Genomic DNA, 17,815 nt, shown 5'->3' with positions numbered 1-17,815 from the left:
CCAACATGGCGAAACCCTGTTTCTACTAAAAATACAAAATTAGCCGGACGTGGTGGCACATGCCTGTAATCCCAGCTACTCAGGAGGTTGAGGCAGGAGAATCACTTGAACCTGGGAGGTGGAGTTTGCAGTGAACCAAAATTGTGCCATTGCACTCCAGCCTGGTCAACAAGAGTGAAACTCTGTCTCAAAAATGATAATAATAATAATAATAATAATAAATATAATTTAAGAGCCCTCCTGGGCTTGCAGAATTAAGGTTGACCAGTGTCTTTCTCATACACAGAAGCAGACAATTTTGCATCATTCTGTTCCTCCTGTTCACCCCAATATCAATTATGTCCTATGCTCATGTTTCAGAAACCAGTGGTATCAGCAAAGCAGAAACCACTCTAGATATTTCAAACCAAGGAGTTAGGTATAAGGTTTGGAGATGGATGGAAGAGCAATTGGAAAAGTGGGTGGGTCTGAGGAGCAAAAAGAGGACGTGATAACTGTAGATCAAAAACTGCTAATGGGCTGGGTGCTGTGGCTCATGCCTATAATCCCAGCACTTTGGGGGGCCAAGGCAGGATCGCTTAAGCCCAGGAGTTCAAGACCAGCCTGGGCAACATGGGGCAACCCCATTTCTATAAAAATAATAATAATAATTTGTTTAAAAAAATAAAAATAATAAATTTTTAGAAGCTGCTAATGCTCCTAGGCTGGAACCCATGAGCCTCCATCTAACATTGTGCCATTGAAGACACTGCTGATAAATCAGCTCTGAATTTATCAGAGGGGCCACCTCCACCAGGGCTAGTTCTGCTAAGTGCCGCCTCTGCCTAGAATACTGGAATCTGGAATCACCCCACCTCTGTTCCTGCTGTAACTACAGAAATCTCCCTCAAATATCCAGAAAGGATCACGGCTGGGATTCAAGCCCAGTATTGTGATTCTAGAACTCACATGCTTAATCACTACAATAGGACAAACAAACAAAAGATTTTAATGTAAGTATAACTGATAGCTTCAAAGAGCTAAGAGCAGATAATGTATTCTATAAATAAGACCAATCTGACATGGACAAGAACCACACCTAGTTGCAACAGGATGCAATTTCAGTGAGAACAGAGTATTCTAAAAAGTTCCTAAGAGAAAAAAAAAAAAACAAAACCTCACTAAGGGATGAAGTATCAGATCGGTAGCGTATTTCTCGTTGGTAACACTGGATGCTAGAAGGCCACACAGGCGTTTTCAACTCAGAGACTTTCTGAAAGAGCGTACTTTGTTGTTGTTGTTGTTGTTGGTTTGGTTTTGGTTTTGGTTTTGGTTTTGGTTTTGGTTTTGGTTTTGGTTTTGAGACGAAGTATCGCTCTGTCATCCAGGCTGGAGTGCAGTGGCGTGATCTCAGCTCACTGCAGCATCCGCCTCCCAGGTTCAAGCGATTTTCCTGCCTCAGCCTCCCGAATAGCTGGGAGTACAGGCGTGCACCACCATGCTCGGCTATTTTTTGTATTTTTAGTAGAGACGGGGTTTTGCCATGTTGGCCAGGCTGATCTCAAACTCCTGACCTCAGGTGATCTGCCAGCCTCAGCCTCCCAAAGTGCTGGGATTACAGACGTGAGTCACCGCACCTGGCCAGAAAGAGTATACTTTGGAAAAACAGACAAAATCTAAAATTTTTTTCGATAATATTCTGAGAGGGGAGTAGGGAAGGTGGGAAAGGGTTGATTACCTGTTGTGTACTATATTCATTGTTTGGGTGATGGGTTCAATAGAAGCTAAAACTCCAGCATTATGTAATATGCCCACATAATAAACCTGCACATGTACTCCCTGAATCTACAATAAAAATAAATAAGTACATAAATAACATTCTGAAGCTAAAGTTCCAGATCATTTCAACGTAGGAAATAGCAGCAGATGGCTAAGGTAGAGAAGTGAAAACATGCTGCTTGTTCTTTTGCTCCGGATGAAATCCTAATTAACTCTATACTTTGAAAGAATAGTATGTTTCATAATGTGTTTAAAATGTCAAAGATAATTGCCAAAGAGACAGAACTAGCATGCATTACTTCCAAACCACTGAAGAAAAAAAATGCATCAAGAAAAACATAACCAATGTAACAGGGGGGAAAAAAAGCAGGAAAGAAAAAGAACAAATTTTAAAACAGGGTAAATGAACATTTCTCAAAAGAAAACATACAAATGGACAACAGGGATATGAAAAAAATATTCAATGTCACTAATCACAAGGGAAATGCAAAGCAAAACCATTACGAGATATTTCACCCCAGTTAAAATGGCTATTATCAATGAGACAAAAAATAACATGCTGGTGAGAATGTGGAGAAAGGGGAACACTAGTGCATTGCTGGTGGGAATGTCAATTAGTACAGCCATTATGGAAAACAGTACAGAGATTTCTCAGAAAACTAAAAATAGATCTACCATATAATCCAGCAATTCCATGCTGGGTATATACCAAAAAAAGGAAATCAATATGTAGAAAAGATACCTGCACACCCATGTTTATTGTAGCACTAATCATAATAGCCAGCATATGGAATCAAACTAAGTGTTCGTCAATGGATGAAGAAAGAAAATGTAGTATATGCCGGGCGTGGTGGCTCATGCCTGTAATCCCAGCACTTTGGGAGGCCGAAGTGTGCAGATCACCTGAGGTCAGGAGTTCGAGATCAGCCTGAACAACATGGAGAAACCCCGTCTGTACTAAAAATACAAAATTAGCTGGGCATGATGGCGCATGCCTGTAATCCCAGCTACTCAGGAGGCTGGGGCAAGAGAATCACTTCAACCCGGGAGGCAGAGGTTGCAGTAAGCCGAGATTGCGCCATTGCACTCCAGCCTGGGCAGCAAGAGTGAAACTCTGTCTCAAAAAAAAAAAAACAAAACAAAACAAAATATAATATATATACACAATGGAATATCCAGTTAGCCATAAAAAGGAATGAAATTCTGTCATTTGCAGTAACACCAATGAAACTGGAGGATAAGTGAAATAAGCCAGGCATAGAAAGATAAATATTGCATGTTCTCACTAATACGTAGGACCTTAAAAAGTTCATCTCATAAAAGTAGAATAGAAGTATGGTTACCAGAGGGTGGGAGGGTGAGTGAGGAGTGAAGAGAGGTTGGTTAATGGGTACAAAAATACAGTTAGATAGAAGGAAAAGTTCTAGAGTTCAACAGCACAGTAGGGTGACTATAGTTAACAATAATTTATTGTACATACCCAAATAGCCAGAAGAGAATATTTGAAATGCTCCCAACACAAAGTATTGATAAATGTCTGAGGTGATGAATATCCTAATTGCCCTGATTTGAAAAGTACACATTGTATGTACATATCAAAATATCACATGTACCTCACACATGTGATATTTTGCATAATTGATGCATAATAATATACAATTATTATGCATCAATTTTTAAAACATGGTAAATTGGAATTTGAAATATCAGGAGTAAATTCAAACATATCAATAGGCACAATAAACATAAATGGGTTAAATTTCTCTAATAAAAGACAGTGCCTTTCAGTTTGGAGTGCTTCTTTTAAAAAAATCCAGTTAAATACTGTAGACAAGACTATGCAATACAATAAACAACAAATAAAACAAGACAACATAGAAACATTGAAAACAAAAATGTATATCACAAAAATTCTAACAAAAAGAAAGCAGCAGATGCAAAAGAAAAGTAAAAACAAATTTCCCTATAATCATTATCTGGTTGTCACTCCAGAGAAGTAGGCATAAAATTGGTTAATGGGAGTTGGCAAGATAAGTCAGTTAAGTATTTAAGAGACTCATTTCTAAATTTGATATGGTGGTGGTGGTGGTGAGTCTGTGGGTGGTGGAACACGTCCATGACCAGACCTAGACAGTAGCAACAGCCATCAATGTCTGTCACTAATCTCCTGTGGATTTTAGATCTAACACAAAGATTGCATACGGCTCATTCTGGAGGGATGACCAGAAGTGACAAGCTAAAGGTCCTCACCCTGAAAGTGGATGCATCTCTGTCTTCTGAGAAACTTAGATCACAGGACATGAGCCATAGATAGGCATAAAACCTGGAGGTATAAAACTTTCAGGCCTTCGCTTATGCTGTTTTCTCTGCTTAGATGACCTCGCACTGCACTCATTTCCACCTGTCAAAATCCTCCTTATCCTTTAAGACCACCTTTTTCATGAAGCTGAATTTTACCCCTACCACCAGAGAGGTTTCCCACAGTACTCATTTTGTGTCTCTCTCCAGACATTCACTGTACTCTGTATTATAGATTGCTTTATATTTCTGTGTATCTCTTTATATAGACTCTTTAAAGATGCATTAGTCAGCTATTGCCACATAACAAACAACAAATATTTCAGTTGTTTACAATGACAAACACTTCTGAAAACTCTCAGCGATCAGTAGGATGACTGCAATTTAACTGATCTAGGCAGGGATCAGATGGGCAGGTCTACTTCATGCTGTGGGAAACCTGCACTTAGCTTTAGGCTGTGTGTTAAATTCAGGTCTGCCTCACATATCTTTGCTGTGACTCTCAGACTAAAGGAGAAACCGCTATGCAGAGTGTGTTCTTCTCATAGTGGATCAGGAGAACACAAGAACATGAACCACAGCACAAAAAGCACATGTGAGGCATCTGTTTACATCATATCTGATTCATGTTCCTTGGCCATAAGTCACATGGGCAAACCCAACACCATGGGGTGGTGCTATAGTTTGGATATTTGTCCCCACCCAAATCTCATGTTGAATTGCAACCCCCAGTACTGAAGGTGGGGCCTGGTGGAGTTAGTTTGGGTCATGGGGGCAGATCCCTCATGATTTGGTGCTGTCTTCACGATAGTGAGTGAGTTTTCATGAGATCTGGTCATTTAAAAGTGTGTGGGCTACGCACGGTGGCTCACGCCTGTAATCCCAGCACTCTGGGAGGCCGAGGCGGGCAGATCACAAGGTCAGGAGATCGAGACCAGCCTGACCAACATGGTGAAACCCTGTCTCTACTAAAAATACAAAATTAGCTGGGCGTGGCAGTGCGCACCTGTAATCCCAGCTACTCGGGGGGCTGAGGCAGGAGAATTGCTTGAATCCGGAAAGCGGAGGTTGCAGTGAGCCAAGATTGCACCACTGCACTCCAGCCTGGTGCTGGAGCGAGACTCTGTCTCAAAAAAAAAAAAAGAAAAGAAAAGTGTGTAGCATCTTACCCACACTCTCTCTCTTGCTCCTGCTTTTGCCATGTGACGTGCCTGCTCCCTCTTCACTTCTGCCATGAGTAAAAGCTCCCTGCAGCTTCCCCAGAAGCCAAGCAGATGCCAGCTCCATGCTTGTACAGCCTGCACAACTGTGAGCCAATTAAACCTCTTTTCTTTATAAATTATCCAGTCTCTAGTATTTCTTTTTTTTGAGATGGAGTCTTGCTCTGTCACCCAGGCTAGAGTGCAGTGGTGCAGTCTCGGTTCACTGCAAGCTCTGCCTCCCGGGTTCATGCCATTCTCCTGCCTCAGCCTCCCAAGTAGCTGGGACTACAGGCACCCACCACCATGCCTGGCTAATTTTTTGTATTTTTAGTAGAGACAGGGTTTCACCCTGTTAGCCAGGATGGTCTCGATCTCCTGACCTCGTGATCCGCCTGCCTCAGCCTCCCAAAGTGCTGAGATTACAGGCGTGAGCCACCACGCGAGGCCTCTGGTATTTCTTTATAGCAATGCAAGAAGAGCCTAATATGGGTGGGGAAATATGCTCTGTCCATCTGGTATACTGAAAGGTCATATGGTAGAAAAATTGTGATCACTAACCAATCTAACCAGGCTAGGTGGCTCAAGCCTGTAACCCCAGCACTTTGGTAGCCTGAGGCAGGAAGATTGCTTGAGCTCAGCAGTTTGAGACCAGTCTTTGCAACACAGTGAGGCCTTGTCTCTACAAAGAAAAAAAAAAGTGTAAGTTAGCCAGGCATGGTGGCACATGCCATGATCCCAGCTACTCAGGAGGCTGAGATAGGAGGATCACTTGAGCCCAGAATGTTGAGGCTGCAGTGAGCCATGATTGCACCACTGCACTCCAGCCTGGGCAACAGAGTGAGACTCTGTCTCAAAAATAATAATAATAATAATAATAATAACCCAATCTACCATAAAAGGCAGAAAACAAGCCATATCCTTTCATCTCTCTATTCCTACCATTTAGTACCACGACCAGCATAGAATAAACATCAAGCAATAATTGTCAAAATGAATTGATTATTCACAGCATGGAGTAACATGAGACATACATATAATGCGGTGGTTAAGAACTTGGACGTCAGAGTCACAAAGACCTGAGTTCAATGTAAAATGACAAAGCCTCTTTGAAAAGTTTGGCAGTTTCTTACAAAGTTTAACATGAGCTTACCATAAAACCCAGCAATTCCACTTCTAGGAAACTACCCAGATGAAATGAAAACATCCGACCATACAGAAACCTACACATGAATGTGCATAGCAGAACTCTTTATAGCAGCCAAGAAATAGAAATAATCCAAATGCTCATCAACTGGTAAAATGAATAAATAAAATGGGGTATACCCAAACATTGGAATAATATTCAGGAATAAAAAGGAATGAACTATGTTGTTGTCGTTGTTGTTTTTATTGAGGCGGAGTCTTACTCTGTCACCCAGGCTGGAGTGCAGTGGCATAATCTTGGTTTACTGTAACCTCTGCCTCCTGGGTTCAAGTGATTCTCCTGCCTCAGCCCCCTGAGTAGCTGGGATTACAGGTGTGTTCCCCACGCCTGGCTACTTTTTGAATTTTTAGTAGAGACAGGGTTTTCCCATGTTGACCAGGCTGGTCTTGAACTCCTGACCTCAAGTGATCCACTCACCTCAGCCTCCCAAAGTGCTGAGATTACAGGCGTGAACTGCCACGCCCAGCCAGGAATGAACTGTTAATATACAAAACAACATAGTTATCTCACCATAAGCAAAAGAAGCCAAATGAAAAGACTACATATTGTGTGATTCTATTTATATGAAATGTCTGGAATAGGTAAATTTATAGAGACACACAGGCCCAGGCGCAGTTGTCAACTGAAGCTACAGATGGGAATGAGGATTGACGGCAAATCAGCACCAGGGGTCATTCTGGACACCATGGAAAGGTTCTAAGACTGTATTGTCATGATAATTACACAACTTTTAAAATTTACTAAAAATATTAGCTGGGCATGGTAGCCCATGCCTGTAGTCTTAACTACTCAGGACGCTGCGGTAGGAGGATGGCTTAAGCCCAGGAGTTCAAGACTACAGTGAGCTACGGTTATGCCACTGTCCTCCAGCCTGGCCAACAGAACAAGACCCTGTCTCTTTACAAAATAATAAGTGGGCCAGGCATGGTGGCTCACGCCTGTAATCCCGGCACTTTAAGAAGCCGAGGCTGGCGGATCACCTGAGGTAGGGAGTTCGAGTCCAGCCTGACCAACATGGAGAAACCCCGTCTCTACTAAAAATACAAAAATTAGCCAGGCGTGGTGGTGCATGCCTGTAATCCCAGCTACTCAGGAGGCTGAGGCAGGAGAATCACTTGAACCGGGGAGGCGGAGGTTGCGGTGAGCCAAGATCACGCCATTGCACTCCAGCCTGGGCAACAAAAGTGAAATTCCATCTCAAAAGAATAAAATAAAATAAAATAAGTGGCTCATGCCTGTTATCCCAGCACTTTGGTAGGCCAAGGTGGGTGGGTCATCTGAGGTCAAGAGCTCAAGACCAGCCTGGCCAACATGGTGAAACCCCATCTCTACTAAAAATACAAACATTAGCCAGGCAAGGTGGCATGTGCCTATAGTCCCAGCTACTCAGGAGGCTGAAGCAGGAGAATCGCTTGAACCTGGGAGGCAGAGGTTGCAGGGAGCCGAGACTGCACCACTGCAGTCAAGCCTGGGCCACAGAATGAGACTCCATCTCAAATAAATAAATAAATGAAATAAAATGAAATGAAATAAATTTACTAAAAATCATTGACATTCACATCCAAATGGGTGAATTTTAATAAATTAAAGAAGAATCTGTGTTCAGAACTTGGCTCTACCATTTAGTATCCATGTGATCTAGAGCAACTTATACAGTGACATAACCTCTGTGAGCCTCAATTTCTCCGTCTGCGAAATGGAGATGAAACAGAGGCCTGCTGAAGAGTAGATGAGATAATGCAGGTTGTTTCCCCAGCACAGGGCTTGAGAGGTGTCTGAGGAGTTCTTAGGGACTCTCTAGCACCCTGTGCTTTTAGGGAAATCGTTTCCACCCAAGTCCCTCCTACGTCCAAGGTCCAACCCTTGTTTTTATTTAAGTTGCTGGTTCCCATATTCCCTTAGGACTATGTTGTTCTCTGCCTTGTCCCCAAATCCCTAGTGCAAGAATATATATATATACATTATTTTTTTTTTGAGATGGAGTCTCGCTCTTTCACCCAGGCTGGAGTGCAGTGGCACAATCTTGGCTCACTGCAACCTCTACCTCCCAGGTTCAAGGGATTCTCCTGCCTCAGACTCCCAAGTAGCTGGGATTACAGGCTTCTGCCACCACACGCAGCTAATATTTTCTATTTTTAGTAGAGATGGGGTTTCACCATGTTGGCCAGGCTGGTCTTGAGCTCCTGACCTCAGGTGATCCACCCGCCTCGGCCTCCCAGAGTGCTGGATTACAGGTATGAGCCAACATGCCTGGCCTCCCTGATGCAAGAATTACTCAGACTTTTTCTAGGCCAGAATAAGAGTAGGTCAACCTCATCCAATCCACAGCTCCAGAAATTGAGGCATTTCCAGAATACTGTACAGAGATGAGAAGCCCTGGCCAAACAAACACATTACCTTTCCACTTTGTATTTTACTTCTCTTTCTTAACAACAACAACAAAAAACAAAAACAAAAACAGAAACAGAAACAAAAAAACCTTGGCTTGGCAGTTCTAAGCTAGGGCTGACAGATTCTATAAGAAGACCCAGAAAACATCTCAGCCTTTGCAATGAACCTTCAGGGAACAAGTGGCCAGTGAGAAGGTGATTCACTTTGATGATAGCTTCCTGATGAGGGCCGGAACCAGCTGGAGGGTTGGTCAATTTACGACTTCATAGAAGACTCAATAAAAGTCATAAATAAAAGGGCAGGTGGGTGTGAGTGCACTTCACAGTGTTGGGAGGCCCTATACGACAGAACACAAGACCGATAATTCTGATTTGGCTCAAGGTTTATCACGTACGCAGTGAAAGGTGCAGACCCCATATGCCTGGGCTGCTTCTCTCCCAGTGGAAATAGATTGAGCCTATGGACTAGGGGGGCCATTTCTCAGATTCCTCAGGCCTTGGATCTGTGGGTAGTGCAGGGTGAGGAATGGCTGCCTTCTCTAATAAAATAAATCTTGGTGCCTCCAAGGTTGACCCTGGATAAGGACACTTCTGGGAGTACACAAGGGATGCCTCCCCTTCCAAACTGCCTGCCCCTCCACCGTTCAATCCCAGAGCTGAGCGCTTAGTCTTCTAATCACCTTAGAATAGGTCTCATGTTGTGCTTTCATTCATTCATTTAATAACACTACTATTATTATCAATATTAATAAAGCTGATTCTGAGTTCACCTCCTCTCCTGCAGTAATACAAACTTCAAGGCATTCTGTGATAGTGAGAGTTAAATGAGACAGAGTTGAAAAAAAAAAAAACAACTTAGCACCTGCGGGGCACATAGTTAAGCTCCATAAATGGTAGCTATATAATTTCTGACTATCAAAACCTTTTCTTGGTCTTGCATGGCAGCTCAATCCTGTCATCCCAGGACTTTGAGAGGCCGAGGGAGGAGGACTGCTTGAAGCCAGGAGTTTGAGACCAGCCTAGGCAATATAGCAAAACCACAGCTCTTAAAAAAAAAAAAAAAAAAAAAAAAAAAAGGAAAGAAAACAGGGCCGGGCTCGGTGGCTCATGCCTGTAATCCCAGCACTTTGGGAGGCCAAGGGGAACAGATCATGAGGTCAGGAGTTTGAGACCAGCCTGACCAACATGGTGAAACCCCGTCTCTACTAAAAATACAAAAATTATCCAGGTGTGGTGGCGCATGCCTGTAATCCCAGCTACTCAGGAGGCTGAGACAGAGGAATTGCTTAAACCCAGGAGGCGGAGGTTGCAGTGAAACAAGATCATGCCATTGCACTCCAGCCTTGGTGACAGAGAGAGACTCTGTCTCAAAAAAAAAAAAAACTTTTTTTTCTGGCGGGGGTCGGTGGGGCAAAGTCTTGTTCTCTCACCCAGGCTGGAGTGCAATGGTGTGATCTCAGCTCACTGAAACTTTTGACTCCTGGATTCAAGCAATCCTCCCACTTCAGCCTCCCGAGTAGCTGGGACTACAGGCTTGCGCCACCACGCCTGGCTAATTTTTGTATTTTTAGTAGAGATGGAGTTTCACCATGTTGGCCAGGTTGGTTTCAAACCCCTGACCTCAGGTGATCCACCTGCCTTAGCCTCCCAAAGTGCTGGATTAGAGGCATGAGCCACCTTGCCCAGCCTTAAAAAAACCTTTTCTCATGAAAGGATTTAAAACTCACACAGCACTGTCTATAATAACAAAATGAATAGTAATAATTATTACCATTATTTACCTATTTTGTGCCATACACTAAGTGCTCTGGGGCCTTTCAGAGAATGTAAAAATGCTAAATATATATATATATATATATATATATATATATCCAGAGAGTATATGGTAAATGCTAAGTATGTATGTATGGCAAGATACGTTAAGAAGACACAAGTGATGGGAGGTGTTATTTTTGTTAGGATGATCAGGAATGTCCCCCCAGATAAAGCAACATTTGCAGAGAGTCCTGAATGGAGTGAACAAGAGGGCCATGCAGATATCTTGGAGGAAAGACATTCCCGGGCAAGGAAACAGCAAGTGCAAAGGCCACAAGGTGGGATTGAGTGTGGAGTGTTTGAAAGCTGAACTGTCACCAGTGCAGGAGCAGAGCGGGCAAGGCAGAGCAGGGGAGTGATCCAGGCAAAGGTACATTTCAGGAGAAATTGACAGTAAGGAGTTCGGATTTTATGCTACATGTGTTGGAAAAACCAGTGAAGGGTTTTCAGCTAGGTAACATGATCCGATTTACTCCCTTTAAAGATTGGCCGGGCACAGTGCCACATACCTGTAATCCCAGCACTTTGGGAGGCCAAGGCAGGAGGATTGTTTGAGCTCAGGAGTTCAAGATCAGCCTGACCAACATGGCAAAACCCTGTCTCCACAATAATAATAATAATGATAATAATAATAAAGTTAAAAAAAATTACAAAAATTAGTTGTGGTCCCAGCTACTCAGGAGGCTGAGGTGGGAGAATCATCTGAGCCCAAGGCTGGGCGCAGTGGCTCACGCCTGTAATCCCAGCACTTTGGGAGGCCAAGGCGGGTGAATTATGAGGTCAGGAGATTGAGACCATCCTGGCTAACATGGTGAAACCCCGTCTCTACTAAAAATACAAAAAATTAGCCAGGCGTGGTGGCGGGTGCCTGTAGTCCCAGCTACTCAGGAGGCTGAGGCAGGAGAATGGCGTGAACCAGGGAGGCGGAGCTTGCAGTGAGCTGAGATCGTGCCACTGCACTCCAGCCTGGGGACAGAGCAAGACTCTGTCCCAAAAAAAAAAAGAATCATCTGAGCCCAGAAATGTTGAGGCTGCAGTGAGCTGCAATTGTGCCACTGCACTCCAGCCTGGATGACAGTGAGATCCTGTCTCAAAAAAAATAAAAATAAAAATAAAGATCACACAGGCTACTACGTGAAGAGTGGATTATAAAGAGGTGAAGGAGGAAGCAGGGAGAGTAGTTAAGAGACTATTGTAGTTGTCTAGACAGGTGGGGGGAGCTGGCATGGGGTGATGGGGCTCAGAAAAGAGTGGATGTATCCAGGCCATGCTTTAGAGCCAGGATCAGTAGAGGCAGCCAGAGTGTTAGATGTAGGGTGAGTGCAGAGCAGGAGGGAGGAAAAGAGTTTCAATGTGTCAGTGGTGACTCCCAGCCCTTTGGTGGCCCTCCTGAGAGGAGGATGGCCCGTTAACCGAATGACAAAGGCAACAAGAAGTAGTTGAGGAAAAAACAGTAAAATAAAATATTAAGAGTCAGGGCCAGGCATGGTGACTCACGCCTGTAATCCCAGTACTTTGGGAGGCTGAGGTGGGTGGATCACCTGAGGTCAGGAGTTCGAGACCAGTCTGGCCAACATGGCGAACACCAGTCTCTACCAAAAATACAAAAATTAGCCGAGCATGGTGGCACATGCCTGTAATCCCAGCTACTTGGGAGGCTGAGGCAGGAGAATTGCTTGAACATGGAAAGTGGAGGTTGCAATGAGCCAAGATCACGCCACTGCACTCCAGCCTGGGTGACAGAGTGAGACTCCATCTCAAATCCCAGCACTTTGGGAGGCCAAGGCGGGTGGATCACGAGGTCAGGAGATCAAGACCATCCTGGCTAACATGGTGAAACTCTGTCTCTACTAAAAATACAAAAAATTAGCCGGGCATGGTGGCAGGTGCCTGTAGTTCCAGCTACTCAGGAGGCTGAGGAAGGAGAATGGCGTGAACCCAGGAGGCAGAACTTGCAGTGAGCTAAGATCACGCCACTGCAGTCCAGCCTGGGTGACAGAGCAAGACTCCGTCTCAAAAAAAAAAAAAGAAAGAAAGAAAAATTAAGAGTCAGGTAGTGAATCAAGCAGATGATAGAAAAAAAGAGACTCAGGGTCATACCATAAACCTTATCAGTCATCTATATGTCTATATGAATAATAACATCTTTTATTAATCATGGCTTTTCAATTCACAAGAAACTTTCATCTGTACTATATTATATTGGTATATTACATAATATATAATATAAGATATAGTTTAGAGGAAAGTTGCTTGTATATATAGCATATATTACATAGTATACTATATTATATATAGTGTATATAGTACATATATTATAGTTTGTGTTATATGGTATATATATCATATATACTATAGAATACTATATGATATATAGTATATGTTATGTACACTATAAAATACAAACATGGTATAATATGTGTATGTGCCATTATGTTACATAGTACTATGTTAGAGCATATATCATTGTACTCACGTTTATATGCTATAGTATTATATTTATTATAAAATATTTAATACTTAGTATACTATACTATATTAGATACATGCTATATAATATATATATAACATATTGTATTAATCCGTTTTCATGCTGCTGATAAAGACATACCTGAGATTGGGCAATTTACAAAAGAAAGAGGTTTATTACTCCCCAGCCACGTGGAACTGTGGCTGGGAAGGCCTCACAAGCATGGCAGAAGATGAAAGGCATGTCTCACATGGCAGCAGACAAGAGAAGAGAGCTTGTACAGGGAAATTCCCGTCTATATAACCATCAGATCTCATGAGACTTATTCACTATCACAAAAACAGCACAGGAAAGACCCACTCCCATGATTCAATTATCTTCCACTAGGTTCCTCCCACAACATGTGGGAATTGTGGGATTTACAATTCAAGATAAGATTTGGGTGGGGACACAGCCAAACCATATCATATATCATATAGTATATGTCATATACACCATGTAGTGTGTATATATAATATAATATGCTGTGTGAAGTTCATATAGATGAGTTTCTTATATACTATTATGTGTTACATATTAACACATATAAACATATATATGATACAAATATTATGCTAAGAATTTCTAAATTATATCTAATTTAATTCTCCCCACCAGAACCACCCCATAGTGCATATTTTATCATGGTCGTCTTTCCACAGATAGGGAAATTGAGGCTCTGATAGGTCAAGGACTTTGCCCAAGGTCACAAGGCTGATGAGGAACAAGACCTGAACTCTTCATCTGCCACAAAGGGGCACTTGGATGGAGACGTTCAAGTGCCAGTTACACCAGTACAGCTGCTGGAATCCAGGTGTTGCTTCTGTTAAGTCTATGGAAAGAAATGCCCAATTTTACTGTGACTTTTCACTTCTGAACTCTCTTGTCTGTAGTGAAAGAGATTTCCAATTTAGGTTTCTGTGCATTGATTATGTTGCAGAGTTAAACCCTCTTCCTGGGAGAAAAGAAAAAAAAGGAAATTATTAAAATTGAGCCTGAAAAAGAAATAACTAGCACACAGACAGCAAAGATGGAGTTGAAGCCTTCAAAGATGGAAATTACATAAATAGCCTACACTCCTAAAACGTAGATTTCTCCTGTCCAGGTTCTTCAAAAGCTCCAGATGCTTGAAGGAAAATACCTCTAAATAGATGTTGGCTCCTGATTTTCTCTCATTACCTGTGAGAACTCGCCCTTCTAAGCTGCACATTTCTCTTATCTTCTCCTATTCTCCATCACACAAGCTGCCTAGAGCTGATATTTCTTCATTGTTCATCTCTCTAAATTGCACAGTTTCCTAAAGCATTGCCCAGTGCCTTTGGTTTGTCAAGATGTTGCATATTCTGTGATACTGGCTAGAATAGGGAGATGGGGAGAGGGTGAGGAAGCAAATGAAAAAAGCCTAAGTCTTGTCCCCAGAGACCAGGAAAATGAGCATTTGCTCAGATGAGCTAATAGAGGGTGGGCTGCACAAATGTTAAAGATGGTGCAATGCCTTTTTCTAGGAGAACATCGTAGTCTCTTGGAATTGGATTCATTCTCCCCCACCTACACAAATAGAGAGTTACCAGCTCCTGGGAGTGAAAGAAATCAGGAGCCAACACTTATTGAGCACCTACTAACTATATACCAAGCACAACACTTATTGAGCACCTACTATATACCTAGCATAATGCTTATTGAGCATCTACTGGGTACCAAGCGCACATTTCCCTAAACCTCACAGCAACCCTCAAAGAGGGATAGTCTCATTTCCTTCTATAGATGAGAGTAATAGGAGATTGTGGCCAGCGCAGTGGCTCATGCCTATAATCCCAGCACTTTTGGAGGCTTAGGTGAGAGAATTGCTTGAGTCCAGGAGTTCTACAACAGCCTGGGCAACATAGCAAGACTTCATCTCTACAAAAAATAAACAAATAATTAGCCGGGTATGATTGCACACACTTGTTGTCCCAGATACTTGGGAGGTTGAGGTGGGAGAATGCTTGAGCCTGGAAGGTCAAGACTGCAGTGAGCTATGATCAAGCCACTGCACTCCAACCTGGGTGACAGCAAGACCCCATCTTTTTGGAAAAAAAAAAAAACAGTAATAGGAGATGACTCACACTGCTATAAAGAAATACTCAAGTGATGCACTTTCCTCAAGCCTCCCAAAGTGCTGGGATTACAGGAGTACGACACCAGACTGGCCAACATAGCAAAAACCCCTCTCTACTAAAGATACAGAAAAATTAGCCAGGCGTGGTGGCACATGCCTGTAATACCAGCTATTCGGGAGGCTGAGGCAGGAGAATTGCTTGAACCTGGGAGGCAGAGGCTGCAGTGAGCTGAGACCATGCTGCTGCACTCCAGTCTGGGCAACAGAGCAAGACTCTGTCTCACAAAAAAGAAAAAAGGAAAGAAAGCCTCAAGACTGTGTAATTTATAAAGGAAAGAGGTTTAATTGACTCACAGTTCTGCATGGCTGGGGAGGCCTCAGGAAACTTACAATCATGGGGGAAGGGGAAGTAGGCACGTCTTACATGGTGGCAGGCCAGAGAGAATGAGCGGGACCAGGGAAACTGCCCTATAATATCATCACATTTCATGAGCACTCAATCAGTATCACGAGAACAGCATGGGGGAAACTGCCCCCATGATTCAATGACCTCCACTTGGTCCCTCCCTCCATACTTAGGGATTATGGGGATTCCAATTTGAGATAAGACTCGGGTGGGGACACAGGGCCAAAACATATTGTCATGCTACCAGGGATTTTGTCTGTCTCATTTGCCCATATCAGCAGCAAAGGGCCTAGCACCTAGGAGGTGCTCAGAAAACATTTGGTGAATTAATTAATAAGGAAGCTAAGAATCACAGATGTATGGCACATAGTTTCAGTAAAGAACAAGACATTGGAATTGGGGTGACCTGGGTTGCAGCCCCAGCTTTGTTATTTACCTGCTGTGTAATCTCTAAACTTCATCCACAAAGTGGATGTAACAATGGAACCTATCTCCTGAAGTCTGAGGGAGGATGAAGTGAGATAACACTAACAAAAGCATTTGGCAACCAAGACCTCAATAAATGCTAGCTATCCTTCTTATAGTTTCCACACATAGCCAAGTCCACATCTGAATTTAATTCATGGAAGAAGAGGAAGAAGAGGAAAAAGAAGAAGGAGGAGGAGGAGGAGGAGGAGAGGAGATGGGCAGGGGGAGGGGGGAGGGAGAGGGGGAGGAGGTAGAGGAAGAAGAGAAGATTGCGGTGATCTCAGGAGTAAGTATCAATGGAAAAAAAGATCCTGGCTTGAAAGCATGTAGAAGACTTGCGAGCAGATGGAAACAACCCAGTCAGGGCCGGACGTGATGGCTCACACCTGTAGTCCCAGCACTTTGGGAGGCCGAGGCAGGTGGATTGCTTGAGGCCAGGAGTTTGAGACCAGCCTGGCCAACATAACAAAACCCCATCTATACTAAAAATACAAAAAATAAAAGTTAAAATTAACTGGGTGTGGTGGCACACAACTGTAGTCTCAGCTACTCAGGAGGCTGAGGCACGAGAATCGCTTGAACCCGGGAGGCAGAGGTTGCAATGAGCCAAGATTGCACTACTGCACTCCAGCCTGGGTGACAAGAGAGAGACTCTGTCAAAAAAGAAATGAAGGGAAGGGGAGGGGAGGGAAGGGCAGGGAAGGGAAGGGAGAAAGAGAAAGAAAGAAAGAGAAGAGAAGAGAAGAGAAGAGAAGAGAAAAGAAGAAGGAAGGAAACAACCCAGTTGGTGCCCAATATATTCTTACTGAATTATATCAGTCTCTATAAATGCCGCCAACTGTCTTAAACATTCCAGACTTCTCCTTTTCCTACTCCGGCTAAGTGGAGTTAGATGTTATATTCTTCCCTCCACTCTACACTTTGGGAGTGGCTTTTCAAGTTTTGCATTCAATCTCTTTAAGGACACTCCACATTTATCATATCCAAAATGTCTGGATTGAATGTTCCTCAGATCCAGTGGTTCTCAAAGTGTAGTTCCCAGACCAGCAGCACCAGCATCAGAATCACCCAGGTACTTATTACACACGCAAATCTTATTTTGGATATGGTGGCTCATGCCTGTAATCCCAACACTTTGAGAGGCCAAGGCAGGTGGATTGCTTGAGCCCAGGAGTTTGAGACCAGCCTGGGCAACATAGAGAGACTCATCTCTACAAAAAATACAAAAATCAGCTAGGCGTGGTGGCACATGCCTGTAGTCCCAGCTACTAGGGAGGCTGAGTGGGGAGGACGGCTTGAGCCCAAGAGGTCGAGGATGCAGTGAGCCGAGATTGCACCACTGCACTCCAGCCTGGGTGACAGAGCGAGACCCTGTCTCAAAAAAAAAAAAAAAAAAAAAAAGCAGATCCCTAGACCTTACCCTAGACCTCCTGAACAAGAAATTCCGGGGGAATGGATCCCAGCGATTTGCATTTTAACAAGCCCTCCACGTGGTTCTGAGGTATGGGAAAGTTTTGAGAACTGCAGTTCCAACAAAAAGGCAAACAGGGCAATCAAAAGCCGTTTTCTCTGCTTAGTCCCTGAGTGGTTTCCTGGTTGGTTGGTTGATTTGAGCTGGAGTCTCGCTCTGTCACCCAGGCTGGAATGTAGTGGGGCGATCTCAGCTC

The sequence above is a fragment of the Pan paniscus genome, chromosome 18 (assembly GCF_029289425.2).
Source record: "Pan paniscus chromosome 18, NHGRI_mPanPan1-v2.0_pri, whole genome shotgun sequence".
Classification (NCBI taxonomy): Eukaryota; Metazoa; Chordata; class Mammalia; order Primates; family Hominidae; genus Pan; species Pan paniscus.
This window is presented reverse-complemented; position numbering follows the sequence as displayed.